Below are 18,499 nucleotides of genomic sequence, written 5' to 3'. Positions count from 1 at the left end.
CATTTCATTTTTCAAGTACAGGGCAACGTTGGAGTATACCAAATCCAGCTACTCAGACCTCAGTCCTAGGCTCTTGTAAAATCTGACTCCTTACACCATTCTTTCCTGGGCCTTGCCATCAAGCCCAGCAACTCAAGCTCATATTTGTGTTTGGAATTACCATTCCTGCAGCCTCTTTTCTTTAAGGCATTCCTATTCTTCTCTTGCTTCTTTGTGTGCCTCACAGATGTGTAGCATTGGAGTTTAAAATGCGCTCTCATTGGAAATCATAACATTTTACACTTACGTGCATTTTTCTCAGAATTCACTAGTGAACCAAACATTAAGTTGAATCCATCACACATACTTTCAATTGTATTATTTCCTTTGTGAGTCAAGCTGGATCCAGACTCTACACCTCTGAGTGCATCGAATTGGACACATAACTCTTTGCCTGCCCTATGGGTCCTTTCCAATACCTCTTGGGTTCCCAGTTTCCCTAATGTATTTGCATCCAATGCCTTGATATTTCATATCAGGAGGAATAACAAAATGACTGAAAGCAGTTAATTCTGCCTCCCATCATCATAAGTACTCTGCCAAAGACAGCCGCATACCCCCACCTAGAGAATTCAGGAGTCATGCTGCCCACCCTGGTTGAAGCACCAGGTTGTCAAACTAGATCGCCTGCAACCTGTCCTCCAATTGAGTCCCTCTATCAAAGATTTTCATCTGTTAGGTAGACTTTGAGGCTTAAACACCACAGAAATGATAAAAACCAAATAAACGCATATATCTGAACCGCTCCCCACTCTGATTTGCCAAAACTTAGATACCCTTTCCGGTTGCAAGTGCCCTATAAGTGACAAACATAAACGTTTATAAAAGTTGACTATTTCTGAATGCAATGCACTTTTGTCCGTAGTGGTTGTCTGGTTCGAACTCACTCGAACTGGCGGCGATGGGAGTTTAAATTGTCACTATAAATTGGGAGGCACTTGGCTGCGGCTGATGCAGCGGTGGAATGACACTGGGCCCGATTCATGGAATTATCTGCATGGAAAATAGGGTACTTGAACGCGCAACTGCGCCCAAAACCGCCTTCTTTGATTCATGGAAACGAATGCGCAGCACTTTTCCTGGACTTGCGTTGAGTTCGCTCTGGCTCAGCATATCTGTGCGAGCCGTCGAGGGCCTTTCAGGAGACTTTATGCAGAGCATGGGCGTGGCTTGCGCAGCGGGCTAGGAAGGGGGTGGAACACGAGAAATGGTGAAGAACATTTGAAAAACTGGGCATTCCGAGGGACAGCCTGCAGGCAGCCCCTCGGACACCCACTATTGCATGGCACGAGACATATTCATGGATTCGATCGTGCAAGCTCTCGGCCGGGAAATGGCCACACAAGTCCTCCAGACGATCTGCCACCCGAAGGCAGGCGTAAGTACACTTGCACGTAGGATTTGTTACGTGGAGGTGAGGTTGCATGTTGGATTTTGCATGCTGCAGGTGTACACAACCGGGCTTCCAATGTAATTTAGGGGTGCGCGTAAGCAGTGTAGAGGGGTGCAGGAACGGTTTATGGGGGTTCGCATGCAGTTTTTCCGAGTACAGACCGAGGTACGATTTTTCATATGCATGTTGTCTGGGTGCCGGGAACAGTTATGGAGGACCCTGTGCAGGGTCCCCGAGATGCAGTTGTGCTTGCGGGGGGCCCCACAAACAGTTTGAAGCGTGCGTGTTTCGCGTCGAGGGGAGCATGCAAAGGTAGCTAATCTGGCAGTTTTTGCTTTGTGTGTGGGCGTGTCGGGGGCATACCGGCTGCGACTTGCGAATACGGTTACTTTGCACAAACAATCCATGAAAACACAGGGCGCGCATTTTCTATTCTTCGCTCAGAGTCCTTCTCGGCGCACAGCCCTTGCAGGATTTCTTCGCACATTTCCATGAATCGGGCCCCTTGTGTGCAGGGCTTTGTTGTCTGAAGAAGGGATTTCCCAATTGCACAGTTCTATACTTTTACCCGACCTCCCCGCTTCCCAATGGTGCCCACGCCTTAATAAGTGAATATGTTTGAGCTTAGTTAGCCCTATTTTCCCCCAGAGAAAAAATAAGGTATGCACCAACCTAAAGGACCAGGGCTCATACATTCATACACTTCAGTCTTTTAATTTCTTAATAATTATTTTATTTCACCTGAGCCCGAGTACACAAGTTTGCAGGAGAGATATTAGGTTTACATGCGGCATGAAGAGAAGACTGGAGTAAGGCTGGTCCTGTCCTCGGTTTCCCTCAATTGTAAGTCCATCAAAGACCTGCAAGAAGCATCATGAAACTTAAAGGTCCTGAAGATCAATCTATGCACATTGCTAAATGACTCTTAGTTCGCAAGTCAAGTCCACGATGCATCTGGTGTCTGACCGAAGCAAGGTCGTGAGATTGGTCAGTCACATTCCTTCCACAAGTAAAGTTTCACTTGCAGGATCCGCTGATGGTGGATGTCAAAGATGGGTTGGTTCAACATTCTCAAGCAGTGATGGCCATTGGCAATTTACCGGTGCCTCAGTCACCAGACGTGACATCAGCAGCAGGGAGTTCATCGTCCGGTTCCAGAGACAGCCTAAAACCCAAAGATCAAGAGGGCAATTGATTATTAAGATGTGTCCATTAATGCATCAAAAATGGTCTCAGTCAGGTAAAGAAAGGGGATCTCTGAGGTGCTTGTCGTCATTTCCATCACCGGAGGATGGGCGAACCACAGTAAGAGCGAAACTTCAATATCCACATGTTCAACCAGGTCAAACTTCGCATCTCCAAAGCGAGTTCGAACAATTAAAGCTGCTTTGAAATTGAATATGTTGTCTAAATGCAGTGACATAGAGTTAGAAAAAATAAAAAGCTCAAGTTTCAAGGCTGATTACTAGCAGGTGTTTAGTTGTTGGTCTGTGTCAGGGTAAAGTTTAATATCCAATGTAAAGTTTGTAAAAGTTTACTGCAAACTCAAAAAAGGATAACAAAATGTATATGTCAAGTTAATATTTTCTGTTGATTTTATAAACTACAAAAGATGACACCTGCTTCTTAGAGCCTTATAACTGACACTGTTCTTTTAAATTAAAATGATCAGTGTTAGGCCTGTATCAATCATAGGAACGTAGTATGGTAAAAATAGTAAGGTAAACCAGGGCCTGGTTGGCAAGGTTTTTGCTGCCCTCTGCACAGCACACGGTTTCTGTAGCGCCGTGGAGCCGCACAGACTGCCACATGCATGCACCGTGCCTGACCCGGCAGAGCTTTCTGTAATCTGGCTACAGCAATCTCCACCTGTAACTTTTCTTGATCTCTGGACTTACATAGGAAGGGTAAGTCTCAAGGCTAACTAGCTATTTAAATGTAAGGTCGTGCATCAGGAGTGGCGATGTGTAAAGATTTCTGTGTTTTATGTGTACCGTATTTGCACTCTTAATTACTTGTGCTAGAGGACCCACGAGGAGATCTCTGTGCAAACAATAATCACAAATTCAGATGCAAAATGACTAGCCCTGCCTCTGCCGACCGCTCCTTATATTGCGGCAAGACGCAATTCCACTTTTGGTTTGCACAGGGCGATGCACACCTGGAGTTGCTTCTTGGCTCATCAACAAGGGATTGTTTCCCAACTCCCTGGTACTCATTTCATCAGCTTCAGAAAGGGGAAAGGATGTATCCTCCCTTGCTGCATTTGGACCACTCTTCTAGACACTGCAGCTTGTCTCTTAAACCACTGATGTATTAATAGGCTATTGAGGTCTGAGTGTACCTCACAGTTCCCTTTGTGACCTTCAAATTAACTCAAATCTCACCAGCTGTCTCAAACAAACCATAAGTTCGTGCATTAAGGTAGGAACACTTGCGCACAAGCGCATTATAAATAACCTATCAATCAATAATTTCGGAGAAATTCATGGAGGATTGAGGGCAGTAGGAAAGGTTCGCACACCCATCAGACCTCTCTGAAAAAATTGTGACGAGCCCAGGAAGCTGTTTCCAGATACTTCACCCTTGCTTATTACAAACAACTGAAAGGATTAGCATATGCAGCAATCTGGGGAATTTGACATTCTTTTAAGTAGGAAAAACATGGTAGTAAAATGAATGAGACCCAAACACTATCTGATTAAACAATGAGCACGTCCTGGGATGAAGGACGATTTACAGGCGGTGGAGCCCTTCTCTTTTGCTTCATAATCCCCCAATGACCTTTATTCAACAACATTCAGGATACCTGCTCCCTTCAATGGATCCCAGCATCCAGTGCCCCAGATAGTATTTGGAAGTGGGAGTACTTTACTCCTTTTTTTTTAAAGGGGAGTAAAATGATTTTTTGGGGGGTAAAAATGTAAATCCATAATTGCCAATGGGAGTATTTTATAATCTTTAACTGGAAAGCGAAAAGGTTTTTGTAATAACTGGATCTCTGCACCTAGTTGTTCATGTACAATAAAAGATACAGGTTTACTTCTTCCCATCAGTCTTTAATAGCTTTAGTAGCTTTTTCCTGCATGCACTGCAGCCCCCATCCCCTGAAATCCTCCTCCATGTAATAACCTTCAAGCAGGCTTTGCCTACACCTAAGAGTAAAACATGTAAGGAAACATCCATGCTCCAACGCCCCTTGCCTGCTCCCCAGCCTTGCACTCACACATGTATACCCATTCACCCACCAGTCACTCAGCCACCAGTCACTCACCCAGTGGCAGCTTTTACATTTTTTAATTGGAGAGGCATAAAAAATTCCCACAAATGAAACAGAGCAATCCGAAAAATTGGTTGAAATGGTGCATTATTCAGTAAAATTCGGTAAGAAGCCAAACAGTTTGCAATTGGTTTTTTAGGGTAACTCAAATCCAAACATTCAAAATTTCCAATGCATTTTCATGATGCCTTTGCCCACAATATATGGCATGATGTCCATTATGACTGCACAAATATATGCTAGTATTCCCATATGAGAACATACTCATGGGCACTGTCGGGGGGAATTCTCCCGGGGTCGGCTGGGCCGTCCGCGGACCTCTGGGCTGGGAGGCCCCAACTCCTCCCGCGTATCCCAAAAATGAGTATGAGGCACACACAAGAAGCAAGGTGGTCCTGCTGTTTATTGAACAACGGCAGGGATGGGTCTAGGATCGTACGCGTCCGTCCTGACTCTCGAAATTCGTGGGGCTCGCAGGCCCCTTTTTGCCTCAGTATGACGCGCTACTTCCGTCACCTGGGAAAGTTGGCAAAAAACCTATCGCCACTCTGGATTGGTTCCTCGAGTGGTAGGGTTAGTATAGCATACGTATAGAGAACGCTGTTAGTGGTTAAGGGTCAGTCAGGTGGTATACTTGGGTTGTCCCTTCTATTAGATACATGAAAATTGTTACAGGAAGACCCCTAATGATTGGCTAATGTTAATGGCGTCAGTGATGAGTGCCCCATGTTCTGATTGGTCCACTCGCGAGCCCCCCAGCCTGGGACCATCGTTGTTCCCAGCTCGCGGTGTACCTGTCATTTGCAACAATATGTAACTATGTGTTTATGCAGACAATGCGTGGATTTGCTCATATGCCTGAGAGCAGACTATTCCCACCGCTGTAGGTGTCCATTGGGTCATTTCATTGTTGCAGCCTGTGTCTCAAACGTGGGACCTAGGCGACTTCTCCCTCCTGGGTCTGGCACCCTGTCAGGTTCGGCTTGGTCACGTGAGGAGAGACCGTGGTTGAGGCAGAATTCTGCACATTTAATGTTGTATTTTCCACTGTGTGTCTAGCTTAGTTTGCAGGCGTGACCTTGGCTTCGGCTTGTGGCATGCGAGTTGCAACATTGCCCCCTTGGCTGTCAGTTCTCGCTGGGCTTATTCTGCAGGGTCAGCAATTGTACTCTTGTTCGTTCAATGTTCGTGGAGGCTCTTGCTTGCGGCATACTTGGGCCTGGTGCATAGGTGGGGATGTTTAATGCACAGCACTTTAAGTTATGGTATCATATTGCTTCATATCCAGTATCATGTCTTCGTTGTATTTTTCATCACAATGCATGGGTTAGGAGAAGCGTCAGCAAGCATTTTAGATGAGTGCTTTGTGCGTCTTGCGTTTCTGCTTTTTGAAAAACCTATGTGAAAAATAATAAAGATGCGCGTCAGTGGGTGTGTCCGTCACCTACGTCATAGCACTGAATATGTTCTTCGTGTGGATTGGTGTGGGGGTGTCCAGTGTGCATGGTTGCACGGGTGTTCTGACCGTTGGCTAGGTCGTCATGGCATCTCTAGCGATGTGTTTATTGTTGAATGGTTCAGTCGAGTTCATCCATGCCGCAGGTGTCGACTTGAGCAGGGCAGGCTGGTGGGCAGGCTGGTGGGCACATCCGTATGTTCCTGTACCAGGGTATTTGGTCGTCTGGTAGATAGGCAAATTCATCTCGTGGCGGGTGTCTGGGTCGCGATCCTCTAGGCCAGGGGCGCGAGGGGATTGGGGGGAGTCTTTTGTCCCATTCTCCCACTTCAGTCCCCCCTCTTTTCCACTTTTCCACCACAAACATATCTTTTTCCTTATCTCCTCTTACTCTCCATATTTTAGTTACTCCTCCCATGTGTCCATAGTGGTTGACATTGTCTTCAAATCACCAATACATATACACACAGCTTCCTCCAGGTGTGCAGTATACCCATTTCCCGATGTAGCTCCTCGGGTTTCTTGGGTTTTCGAGCTTCACTGATAGCGGGTCCAGGTGGTTGGTGATGATCTGTTTGCGCAGTTTTTCTCTTTCTTTTATTATTGTGTCTGTGTGCTGGCCATCATCAGTCGGCATCAAGGGGTGCATACCAACCATTTCGATCATTTCGTCTGTAGTGCGTGCTCTCCGGGCTTTCCAGAACCTTATTATGATCAGTGCAGCTCCAGCCAGTATTATACATCCAACTATAATCTTCAGTCCGTCCGACAGCCATGATGGCATCCATGACCATAACATTGAAAACCAGCTGTCATCCTTCTTCACTCCTTTACTTTCTTCCATCATTTTGGAGTGCATCATGGCCAGTTGTGATACTGCTTCGGTGAGTGTACCATTGTCAGCATCGTTAGCAGGAATAAATGTGCAGCATGATTGTCCTATCTTTGCGCAAACTCCTCCTTCCATTGCTGTAAGGAGATCTAATACGTATCTGTTCTGTAGTGCTACCATCCTCACTGCTCGCAGTTCCTCTTTTATTGCGTTGAACCCATTTACTGTAGAATTAATTGTCATCATCAGCTCCAATCGGGTTATCTGGAGCCATTTTGCGTTTGCGTAAGCTTGTAGTCCCGGATGTATTATTGACGAGAAAAACATTGCTGCTCTGCTGAATAGTCTGTGTTCTGGTGGGATTGAAGTGAGTGCTGTTTCCGACCTTCCCCCTCAAGTAGCTCTAACACGCTGGCACAGTTGGTGTTGTATCCCACGTCCACTTCTCCTCTATGTTGGTAGCATAGCTTAGGTGCAGACAGCGGCAGTATGCTCATTGGGTCTTCATCCTTCTCCATCCACGTCAGCATGGGTACGTACTTGCCCCAAATCGTCCAACATCCGTTATTGTGTTCATCAATAGTGGTAATATTTTCTCTTGTTACCATGTTGCTGCCAACCACTCCTATGTCCCATTTGTTGTTCATGTACACCTTCCCTGTTATTGTTACCAGTGGTCTTTCCCAACATCCTTGTGTTCCACGAACTTCAGTGGCGTACCAGTCACATGGTAGGTATTGTAGTGCTACTTTCTTCGTTTCTCCCTTTTCAGGACCACTTGTCATGTATCTGAATGCTTCAGCATGCAAACTGCTCTTGTGGTAACTCAAATAAGACTTGAGGAAGTTGTTTTCGTATGGATATGTGTCTCGCGTTTTCCACACCAGTCTCACTACCGTCCCTTAAAATCGCCCTCTCGTTTGGAATAGTGCCAGGTATATTATACATCGTGCTGTCTTTTCATCTATTTCTGTGGCAACGAATGTTCGAGAAGCGCTCATGGCGTATGGGATCAATGAGCAGACATAGCAGCTGTCTTCTGTTGTCTGCTTACTTATTTGGGTCATGTGCTGGTACCACATGTTGTTCGAGACGTGTGCTGAATCTGTTATGTAATTATCAATGCCTTTATTATCTGAGTATGTGCTGCGTTTAACTCTATTTCCCTTATGTGGATGTTTGCTAGTACCACCTGACGTAACACCTGTTGCAGCCGTGGGTGGGGGTACATTATGTTTGGATGCAGCCAAAATATTGATAGCATAACTTTTCTGCCATAAAGAGGCAGCCAAAAAACCAGTGATCATCAAAACCCCTATCATTTTTATTACAAAAGCTAGTCTCACCGGCATTTGCTCTTACCTTGCTGCAGTCCGGCAGCTTATTCTTGCGACGTTAAAGTTGCCCGCCTGAAAATTCTCAATACGCTTGTTATTATTGTTAGTTGTCGTTATAAAGCCCTCCCTATTATGTAGTCGTTCAGTGCCCAGGCGAAGATCTGTTCCCACACCAATCTAAGCGATCTGTCTCTTAGGGCAGGTAAGTGTTGGTGAAGATGGGGCATTGATTGTTCTATGGCCAAGATAAATGCAGTGTAGTAAACACGTATCCTCCTTCTTTTTAGGTACTTTGGCCTTTTTATGTGATATACAAATTGGTGTGATAGTGCTTCAGGGTAATTATCGTCTGAGGGTAGCATCTACTCCTGGGCAATGTACGCTGTTAGTTATCTATTTTCTTAGCAATACAATAATACACGGTGCCTGCATGTGCGAGAAAGAAAAAGAAAACATACAAGTGTTTACATGTGTATATGTGCAAAACAATGTCCTTCAATTGGGTGGTTGCTTGTCTTTGCTGTAGTGGGCCGGGGGTTTATGGGCAAAGTGTTTGGGGCTCAACTGGCGGAAGTCTCTTTACTCTTTGATCGTGTGACCATGGGGTGGGCGGTATGCAAATTACCAGTTTCTATTTCAGTATTTGTCTCTGGAGATTCTGGGGGGTGGCAGGGTATGGAGACACTGAGGTCGTCAGCTGTGGTAGACGTCTCTTTCTCCGTGGGTGACGCTGTCGCTGTTCTTCCAATGGCCCTGTCGGTGACGCTAGGGCGGGTCTGGAGTTTGCAGATCTTCACGTCGTTTAGGTGATTCCAAGCACGCTTATCCTGCAACTTTACTGCTCTCGTAGATACCTCCTCTACCAGGTGGGGACCGGTGAAGCGTGGGCTGTTCCACTTTCTATTGAAATTGCGGAGTAGCACGTGGTCACCTTTAGCAATTTTGCACAGTTTTTCCTTTTCCAATTCTTTCTCCGCGTCTTCTTGTTGATAACTCTTAGACCCGCCCGCGTGCGCTCGAGCTGTTGAGACACAAACACTACACTAGTAATCAAAGAAGACACATATTGGTACATTTCATCACCAAGAACAGTTGCAGTGTTTTCATAGTCTGTGAATGCTCTTGATGTTGGCGTTAGAGGAAGGCGCATTTGACGTCCGGTCACCACCTCGTGAGGAGTGAGGTGGTGGTCGGAGCCTGGTCTATTCCTTAGCTCAAATAGAGCTAGCGGAAGGCAATACAACCAACTCTTCTTTGTTGTTTGCTGTATCTTTGCAATTGCCTCCTTCAATAGGCCATTCAGGCGTTCGCATACACCGTTGGCCTGCGGGTGATATGCACACGCAAATTTATGCTTGATGTTCGGTAAGGATGTGATGTGCTGGAACATTTCATTAGCGAAATGCGGGCTGTTATCCGTCCGCAGTACCTCGCACACTCCCCACCTGGGGAAAACCTCCCTCACTAGAAATTTAGCTGCTCTGAATGCATCTGGATGTGAGCAGGGTCCTGCCTCAATCCACCTGGAGAATGGGCATACCACTACAATCATATACCTATTTCCTTGACATACTTTGATCATATCAACGTAATCAATATGGATGTGCAGGAAGGGTCCCTCTGGCCGGGGTATAGTACCTTTTATCACTTGCAGCGTGTGACCGGCCGTAAACTGTTGACATGTGAGACAATTGCTGATAAAATTTGTCACATGGGAATTTAACTCGGGGCAGAACCAGTCTTCCCTAATTTGTGCTGCAATAACTTCCTTGCCTGTATGAGCTGGGTGATGGAGTTGGCTCAGGGCGGTGTTCAATAGTGCCAATGGCATTACCATCTTTACAGTGTTACCCTGACGCCATAGTGCGTCGGTTGGCGACATTGTACATCCTCTTTTTACCCATATTTCTTTTTCTGCCATTGGTGCAGCCGCTTGTAACTCCATTATCTGTGTGGCTGGGAGATGAGTGTACCCTTCTTTCATCAACATCTCTTTAGCTATCCCCCTCCCTCTCCCTCTCCCTCTCTCTGACTCTGGGGGGTTCCATATCTCACCAAAATAAGCAGCATACTTCGCATGTGCGTCTGCTGCTGCATTCCCTTTTGAGATATGATCTTCTCCATTAGTGTGTGCGAGACATTTGACCAAAGCTAGTTCTTGGGGATCATTTATTACTTCAATTAACTCAGCTAATAAGAGAGCATGTTGCACTGGGGTGCCGTCAGCTCTCCTAAACCCTCTTCTCCGCCATTTTGTCAATCCCGAGTGGACAGTAGACGTGACATATGCGCTATCAGAATATATAGTTACTCTTTTGTCAAAGCTTTCTTCCAACGCCAAGATCAGTGCAACTAATTCTGCTGCTTGAGCAGAATAATGCTGTGGTAACTGTACACATTTCACCGCCACACACACCAATTCCTCTGTCATTTTTACAACTGCTGCCCCAGTTCTCCTTATCCCATCACTCTGGTCTATTGTTGATGACCCATCAATGAACAAGAGCTCTCCTCCATTTAGCGCATCCTCTTCAACTTTTCTAGTACATGAATACATTTCAGTAGTCTGCGTACAATCATGAGCATAGCCGCCTTCCTCAATAACTTCCGCTATAAACCTTGCAGGATTAACTGTGCTGCATCTAACAATGGATAGTTCTGGTCTAGATAAGATGATCTCATAACCTGACGCCCTCTGCGTGGTTAGTGTGGACTTAGGCTTCTTCAATAATGCAATTGGTGCATGCTCCACAAATAGTGTGGTTGGGCACCCCATTGTAATAGATGATGATTTCTCTACCGCAAAGGCAGCTGCGGCGAGGCCTTGTTCGCAAGGGAAATGACCTAACATAACAGGATCCAAGTGACCGCTGTAAAAGGCTACTGGATTGTATCCCATACTTGTTTTTTGAGCCAACACTGCTTTCATTACTGCTGAGTCGCAATGTGAAAATATAAAGAATTGTCGTTCATAATCTGGGGTGGCCAGTACCGGAGCAGTTGTTATTGCGTGTTTCAATTCGTCAAAGGCCTCTTTCATTTCCATTGTGCACCCCAATTTTTTCTCCCCTTTGTTAGCTTCTCTCAATGCTTCAAGTAGGGGTCCTATGTATGAGCTGTAATCAAATACCCATGCTCTACAGTAGTTGCACAATCCCAGGAACTGCTGCAGCTCCCTCACTGTTTGTGGCAATGGCGTGTTTGATATAGCCTGTGCTCTTTGTGGTGCAATCTTTCTTCCGTGTTGGGATATCAGCTGACCAATGTATAATACCTGTTCCTGACAGTACTGTAACTTTTCTTTGTCTACCTTGTAACCCTTTTCAGCCAATATTGTCAGCATCTTCAATGAGTCCTCCCTGCATCTTTTTTCGCTTGTGCTGCAAATTATTATGTCGTCAACATATTGCAACACTGTACTTTCCAATTCAATGTTTCCCAAGTCCATCTGTATTACTCTGTTGAAAATTGAGGGTGACTCGCAGTACCCTTGTGGCAATCTGGTGTGTTTCCATTTTGTGTTTCTGTACGTGAAGCTTGTCAGATCTTGTGAATCTGGATGCAGGGGTATTGAGAAGAAGGCATTTTTTAGGTCAATCACTGTAAATCGTGATGCCTCTGCTGGAATTCCACACAATATTGTGGCCGGGTTTGCTGCTATGGGGTATTCTGCTTCCACTATGTTGTTCAAGGGCCTGAGGTCCTGGATGAAACGCCAAGACCCTCCTTTAGCTTTGCGCACTGGATATACGGCTGTATTACATGGTGATTCTGATGGTACCAATATGCCATTATTTATAAGGGCCGTTATTGTTTCATATATGCCCTCATCTGCCTCTTTTGATAGTGGGTATTGCTTCACTCTAGGGAGTATTGCACCTTTTTTCAATTTTATTCTTACTCCCCCGATACTTTTTATGCACCCCATGTCATAGGGACTAGTAGTCCATAATGATGTTGGGACTTTTGCCATATCCTCCTCAAAAAAAGGAACTGGGGTGGATGTGGGTGCTTCAAGTGCCATTGCAATTTTCTGTGCCACTTGTTTGTATGTCACTCTTAGCCATATATCTACACTCATCATAAATACCATTTCACCCTTTTCCTTTTCTTCTGAAAAGAGCTCCTCGTCTGACACCTGGGTGAGCCTGCATCCCTCAGCTAGTGCTATCACTGCCCTCCATGCTCTTCCTTCCCGGTCTTGGGCATGTACTGCGATGTAATCAGCAGTCGCTATAATGCTCTCCATGCTCACTGAAATCACCTTTCCTTCCGGTTCATTGGCTGGTGTTTCTGGTCTAAACAGATAGGCTGTTGGCCTCCTCCAGATCTTTCCTTCTATTCCTGGCATCCATGCGAATGCCATGTCTGTTCCATACTGGAACAGTTCGCCATCTACTGGCTCAGCCCTAATCACTGTCTGTCCACAGTATGCTTGCATAATTTGCCGTGCAGAGAGCATGTTTATTCCAGGAGTGGAACAAATTATGCCGTCCTCCGTGAAGGATATTGTCATATTCAACCTGCTCATTAAGTCTCTCCCAAGTATGTTTACTGGTGAGTCCCTTGAATATAAAAGCGGGACGGACATGTCATAATCCCCTATCGATAAGGGGATGTTATCAGTAAAGGGAACCAACCCCCTAGCCCCAGAGAATCCTTGGGTGTTCATGGCCTCACCTGACATCTTAAATTTACCTTCCCTTATGCAAGACCGGGTTGCCCCGGTGTCAACAAGGAATGATAATTTTTTGTCACCTATCGTTACCTCTATGCGTGGTTCCTCCGCACTATTAGGTGTTACCGACAGGATGGGACACACCAAGGCCGTCTGTGGGCTGTCCTATTGTGGGTATAATGATTGACCACTTCCTGTGTAAGGGTTGTGTCCCAGGACCGTCACCCTTCCCAGTTGTATTTGCTGTAGCTGTGTATTGGTAGAGGTTACTTTATGGTCTTGAATTTGAGCGGGTTGCTGTACTTGCTGCACTTGAGGTTGATGTGTTATCGCTACCTGTTGTTGCGGTAGTGAATATGTCTGTGGCTGTTGTTGTGTTACTAGTTGTTGCTGCACATTTCCCGGTTGCAGTGCCTGCTGTTGTTGGTGGCCCTGCTGTTCCCTTGTAGGCCCTTGTTGTCCCTGTTCTCCCCATGCTGGTGTGCCGGGTCTCATTCTACATGTGCGTGACATGTGTCCTAATAATCCACAAATCCAACATACCGGTGGTTCCCTGGTCTGCCATGGAAAACTCCCTGAATTGTCCTGGTATACTGGTTGCCCAGTGGGGTAGAAACTTCTGAATCCTCCCCCTTGCTGTTGTGTGTTATAGCCGTATCCCCTCCCCCTCATCATTCCTCCCCTTCCCCTGTTGTAATTATAATATCCAGCTCCTGGTGTTGAGTATCCTCCTCCCATGTTAGTCGTGTATGGTGGGGGTAGTGGCAGCTGTTGTGCTACAATCTGTGGTTATTGTATTTGGGAGGGATCTTGTGCAGCCACTACTTGCGTGGGGTTTGGTGTCATTGTTGTAGGTGTAGTTATTAGTGCACCTTCCATCGTGTATTTAGTAAGTTTTTTCTGCACCAATTTAGCCTCTTCCGCTTTTCTATCCTCTTCCTTTTGTTTCATCTTTTCTTGCCATGTCCTACAATGATGTACTATCGTCAGTTGTATTTCTGGCCATGCTTTTGCTTCCATCCCCACTACTTTCTTCAATTGTTTCTGCACTGCTTCTGGGAGCCCTTGTATTAGTATATGATAGAATATTGCTGGTGTGTTGTCCCATTGCTCTCTAGTTTCCATACGCCACTTCTCTTGAATTTCCTGGATATAATCAACAGGATCTTCGTTCTCACGCATCTTGCGAGATGTAATCGCTCCTATGTCTGATGTGTCTGGGTATTGTACCCTCAATGCTTGCCATAATGCATTTCTGCAGTTTGCGAATGGCGCCCCGTCGTGTGATGTGCTTGTTATTGTGACCCCGGGGAAGCCTGCTCTCTTCCAGATGTCATCTGCTGCATCCCCCAATATTGATATTAGGAGGCCCTTTACATCTCCTACTGCCAGTTTCTGTCCTGCGGTGTGTTTTTCCATTTCATATATCCATTTCCCCGCACCTCCACTTAATGATGGGAGCCTGCACTTTATATTTTCCTTGTCTGCATGCTTCCAAGGGACATATTGTGGTCTAACCCCTCCCCTCTCCAAAAGTGGCATTCAGTTGTGTCCTGTCTGACCCCCTGGGTTCCCCAGAGGCGAGTCCGTATACCCCTCCTCTTCTTCCGTGTCATCTACATCTTCTGTTGTGTCCATATTTCCCCTGCTCGTAACTGTTTCTCCTCCATCTCTTCCCCTTCTTTTATCATTTCCTTTATTTAATGAGGGCGTGTGTATTCGTTCTTCCTGCCTGCGTCCAGGGAGATCTCTAAGCCTGCCTGCATAGGGTGTGTGTTCGTGAGGGGCGGGTGTAGGTGGGCATGTTGCACGGGATGAGTGTGGGGTGGTGGAGCATGTTGGACGGGATGATGAGGGTGTAGCTGCACGTGTGTGCCTTCCCGCCATTCCTTGCTCTTCCCCCTCACTTCCCCCCATTTCTTCCTTTCTTCTGCAGGCCCATGGTGATTCCCTGTTAGTCCGGGTGATGTACAATTTATCTAAGCTTTCCCTTTCCCTATTTCTTCCTTCCTTTTCCATTCCTTCTTCTTCCTCGCTACAAAAGTCATCCAGGAGCGACAACCCCCAATCTGTCTTTTTCCCCCTAATCGTTACTGTTTTTAAATCTATTAAATCCGTTCCTCCCGGTTCTTCTTTACCAATTGCTCCCCTTTGTGCTGATGTTGTTGCTACTTCTGTGTCTCTGCGTACATGTCTCCTTACTTCACTCTCCCCTCTCCTCTTTCCCCTTCTTTTTTCTCCACTATCTCTCTACCGATTTCCTCTCTTTTCTTTATTAATTCCTCCATTACTTCACTACTCATCTTTTCCAATATCCTTTCTTCTTCTCTCTTCCTTTCCCATCTCTCTCTTTCCCGCTCTAATATGCTCTCTATCATCCTCCCTTCTTTGTATTTCTTGGTCGTTTCTGATAGTATTTTCCTCTTCCATATTTCCATTTCTTTTTCTTTCTCTTCTTCCTCTCTTTTCTTGTCGCGCTGTGCTGCTCGAGATACCCTTTCTGCTACTGCCTTTACCCTTTCAGCTTCTCTCTTTCATTCTTCAGTTCGTTCCCTCATTTTTTCCAACTCATTCTTACTTTCTTTCCTTTCCCGTGCTCTCTCTTTTTCCTCCCTCTCAAGCTGCTTGATCAGGGCATTTTGCTCATTCCTTAATTCTGCTAATCGTTCCTCCAAAATCTCTTCTTTTTCTCGTAACAGCACTTCCTCCTTTCTTTTCCCCCCTTCCCCTTTCATCTCGCTCTTTCTCTCATTATCCTCGTTCATTTTCCTTACTACCTCCTTCTCTTCTCCTGTTAATGAACCTCGTAATTTTAATAATACCTGCGCAGCTACCCACTCATCATGTCCTATTGCTGCAATTTGTTCTTCGCTAGTCTTCCCCTCCCCTGCGGGCATCTTCGTATAAGTTGACCTTGCCGTACTTGTCTGCTCCCCTCCCGTGTAGCCACCTGTAGCTGTATATGGTGGTGGGCTGTATGCCGGGTTCGAGTACCCCTCAGCCGCCCTTAATTGTTCTCTCACTATTTCTCGTAGTTCCGTTAAAGGATATAACCCCCCTTCCTCTTTTTTCACTACCTTCGCTAGGGGCATGTCGTCGCCCTGTTCCTTTTTTATTTCTTTTTCGTTTAGGTTGCTACTCTTTTCTCCTCCCTCTTGTCCTTTCCCCGTGCACTGTGTGCCTTCACTCTCTTTTTCCCCATTCTGTTCTTCCTCCTTAACCTTCTTCTCCTCCTTTGTTTCCCCCACAGTGAACATTCCGTTTGGTCCTGGTCGGGACCCCTGGAACATTCTCCAGAAGTTAAACACCTCCACGTGGTGTGTCAACTTCTTCCCCTTGTATGTGTTATGCAGATGGGTTAATAGTGAGTGTTGGATATATGGGTCGAAACTGCCATTAGGCGGCCATGGTGTCGTAATTTTGTTGTCCGTCCCCTGTGTCCATTCTATGCTGTATTTGATCAGTTTCTCCCTATGGGGTGACAGTGTTTTACATATATGCTGTAGCGGGGTAGTGAGGGTGTTCCCCCACCCTCCCGATCCTGTCCCGTATGACATAGTAGCACTGATTTGTTATCCTCCCTCTATATGGTAGCGGTTATCTTGCTAATAATGAATGCTATACAATTTCAGATGTTTTACCTGGCCCCGTAATTTTGGGGACTTGCGATTGTCCGCTAAAAGAAAATAGTATAATATAGCATTTGCATTTATATATTCTTTTCTCTTTTTTTTCTTCTTTCCCCTAACACCGTTACGGCCCCCTACGGCCGAGGCGCACGTAGCCCCCTGCGGCTGCGTGCCCTGTGTGACGTTCTTATACAGCCGTCCCACTTTCTTTCACCCCTCCTCCTCTTTCTTCACTTGTCGTGGCCGGCGTTCTCCGTGCGCGGCCACGTCCCTCTCTTCACCTTGTCCCGATCTAATCGTTACCGTTTATCTCGGTCTCCACTCCCTTACCATTATTCTCTTCCCCACCACTCTCAAAAAAATGCCTTGTGCTCGAGATATCCTATGAAAGCCCTACTGGTGACGTCACCGACCTCTTCCAAAACTACCGGTAAGTTCTTTACATGTTTTAAAAGTTTGAAATAAGTTTGCAATCTATCCCCGTTAACCCCACAGCTGTCCTCTTGTCACGCCTGGAACAAGGTAATCAACAATATAATCAGACTGCGCACACTGCGTCGCCTCGCGTGTGATACGCCCCTCGACAGGGGGGCTTAACCAGCCAATTATCTTCCGTATTAGGCAACCAGCTAGCTACCGCCTACAGGGAAACGTCATCTATCTATCGAGTTTTCTGCTCGATCAATAGGGATCCTCATCTACTCATTGATCAATAATCACCAATTCGTAGGAAACCGCACACACACACACGCCCTTACAGGTGGTCGCGACCTAGGCCAATCAGTGTCTACGAGCGGCCGCACGTGATGTTTTCGTGCTCCGCCCCCTCCTTCCTCGTAACGTAGCGGACTGCTCTCGCACTTGTCCAGCTACCATTCACTTCACCGTCAACACTAATTTATCAAACCTTCGCTGCGCACCTTTGTAACACCTCCCACCTCCCGTATTCTATTCCTCCCCCTTCCCTCACAATCTCACATTGCTTGTTGGGCGTGGCACACTCACCAAGTTCTCTTGATGCGGGGCCGCTCGACTGCGTGCACCCCTCCAAGCGGCTCGCCACCTCCCCTCGTCTGGACCACGTCTGGACACTCGCCAACCGCGGGCGGGATACTTCTCAACCGGCTCCCGAAGGCCAATATCCGGATTGCGCTGTCCGGTCTTCTCGCAGTTCCGCGATGGTCCTGTAGTCCTCAAAAAGGGGGTAGCGGCAGAGGGGGCCGTGCCGCCGGGCCTCCTCGCAACGAGAGCACTCGGAAAAATAAAAGAAAAAGCAGATCTTAAACAGATCTCAGCATTGCCTCCAACTTGTCGGGGGGAATTCTCCCGGGGTCGGCTGGGCCGTCCGCGGACCTCCGGGCTGGGAGGCCCCAACTCCTCCCGCGTATCCCAAAAATGAGTATGAGGCACACACAAGAAGCAAGGTGGTTCTGCTGTTTGTTGAACAATGGCAGGGATGGGTCTAGGATCGTACGCGTCCGTCCTGACTCTCGAAATTCGTGGAGCTCGCAGGCCCCTTTTTGCCTCAGTATGACGCGCTACTTGCGTCACCTGGGAAAGTTGGCAAAAAACCTATCGCCACTCTGGATTGGTTCCTTGAGTGGTAGGGTTAGTATAGCATACGTATGGAGAACGCTGTTAGTGGTTAAGGGTCAGTCAGGTGGTATACTTGGGTTGTCCCTTCTATTAGATACATGAAAATTGTTACAGGAAGACCCCTAATGATTGGCTAATGTTAATGGCGTCAGTGATGAGTGCCCCATGTTCTGATTGGTCCACTCGCGAGCCCCCCAGCCTGGGACCATCGTTGTTCCCAGCTCGCGGTGTACCTGTCATTTGCAACAATATGTAACTA

The 18,499-nt window shown here is 46.5% G+C and overlaps 1 protein-coding gene across 3 annotated transcripts in view; it reads right to left on the bottom strand.

The window, feature by feature from the left end:
* Nucleotides 1–2,155: 2,155 nt before the first annotated feature.
* LOC138503244 (uromodulin-like) overlaps nt 2,156–18,499 on the bottom strand; it is a 282,160-nt gene continuing 265,816 nt past the window's right edge. For all 3 annotated transcript variants that reach the window (XM_069622836.1, XM_069622838.1, XM_069622837.1), the window contains one exon: nt 2,156–2,597. The gene's annotated coding sequence lies outside the window, so the exon portion shown is untranslated. The remainder of the gene's footprint in view (nt 2,598–18,499) is intronic.

The sequence above is a fragment of the Ambystoma mexicanum genome, chromosome 11, assembly GCF_040938575.1.
Source record: "Ambystoma mexicanum isolate Mex_15411 chromosome 11, UKY_AmexF1_1, whole genome shotgun sequence".
In the NCBI taxonomy this organism is placed as follows: Eukaryota; Metazoa; Chordata; class Amphibia; order Caudata; family Ambystomatidae; genus Ambystoma; species Ambystoma mexicanum.
The sequence above is the reverse complement of the archived record's forward strand: the minus strand, read 5'-3'. Positions and strand labels throughout refer to the sequence as shown.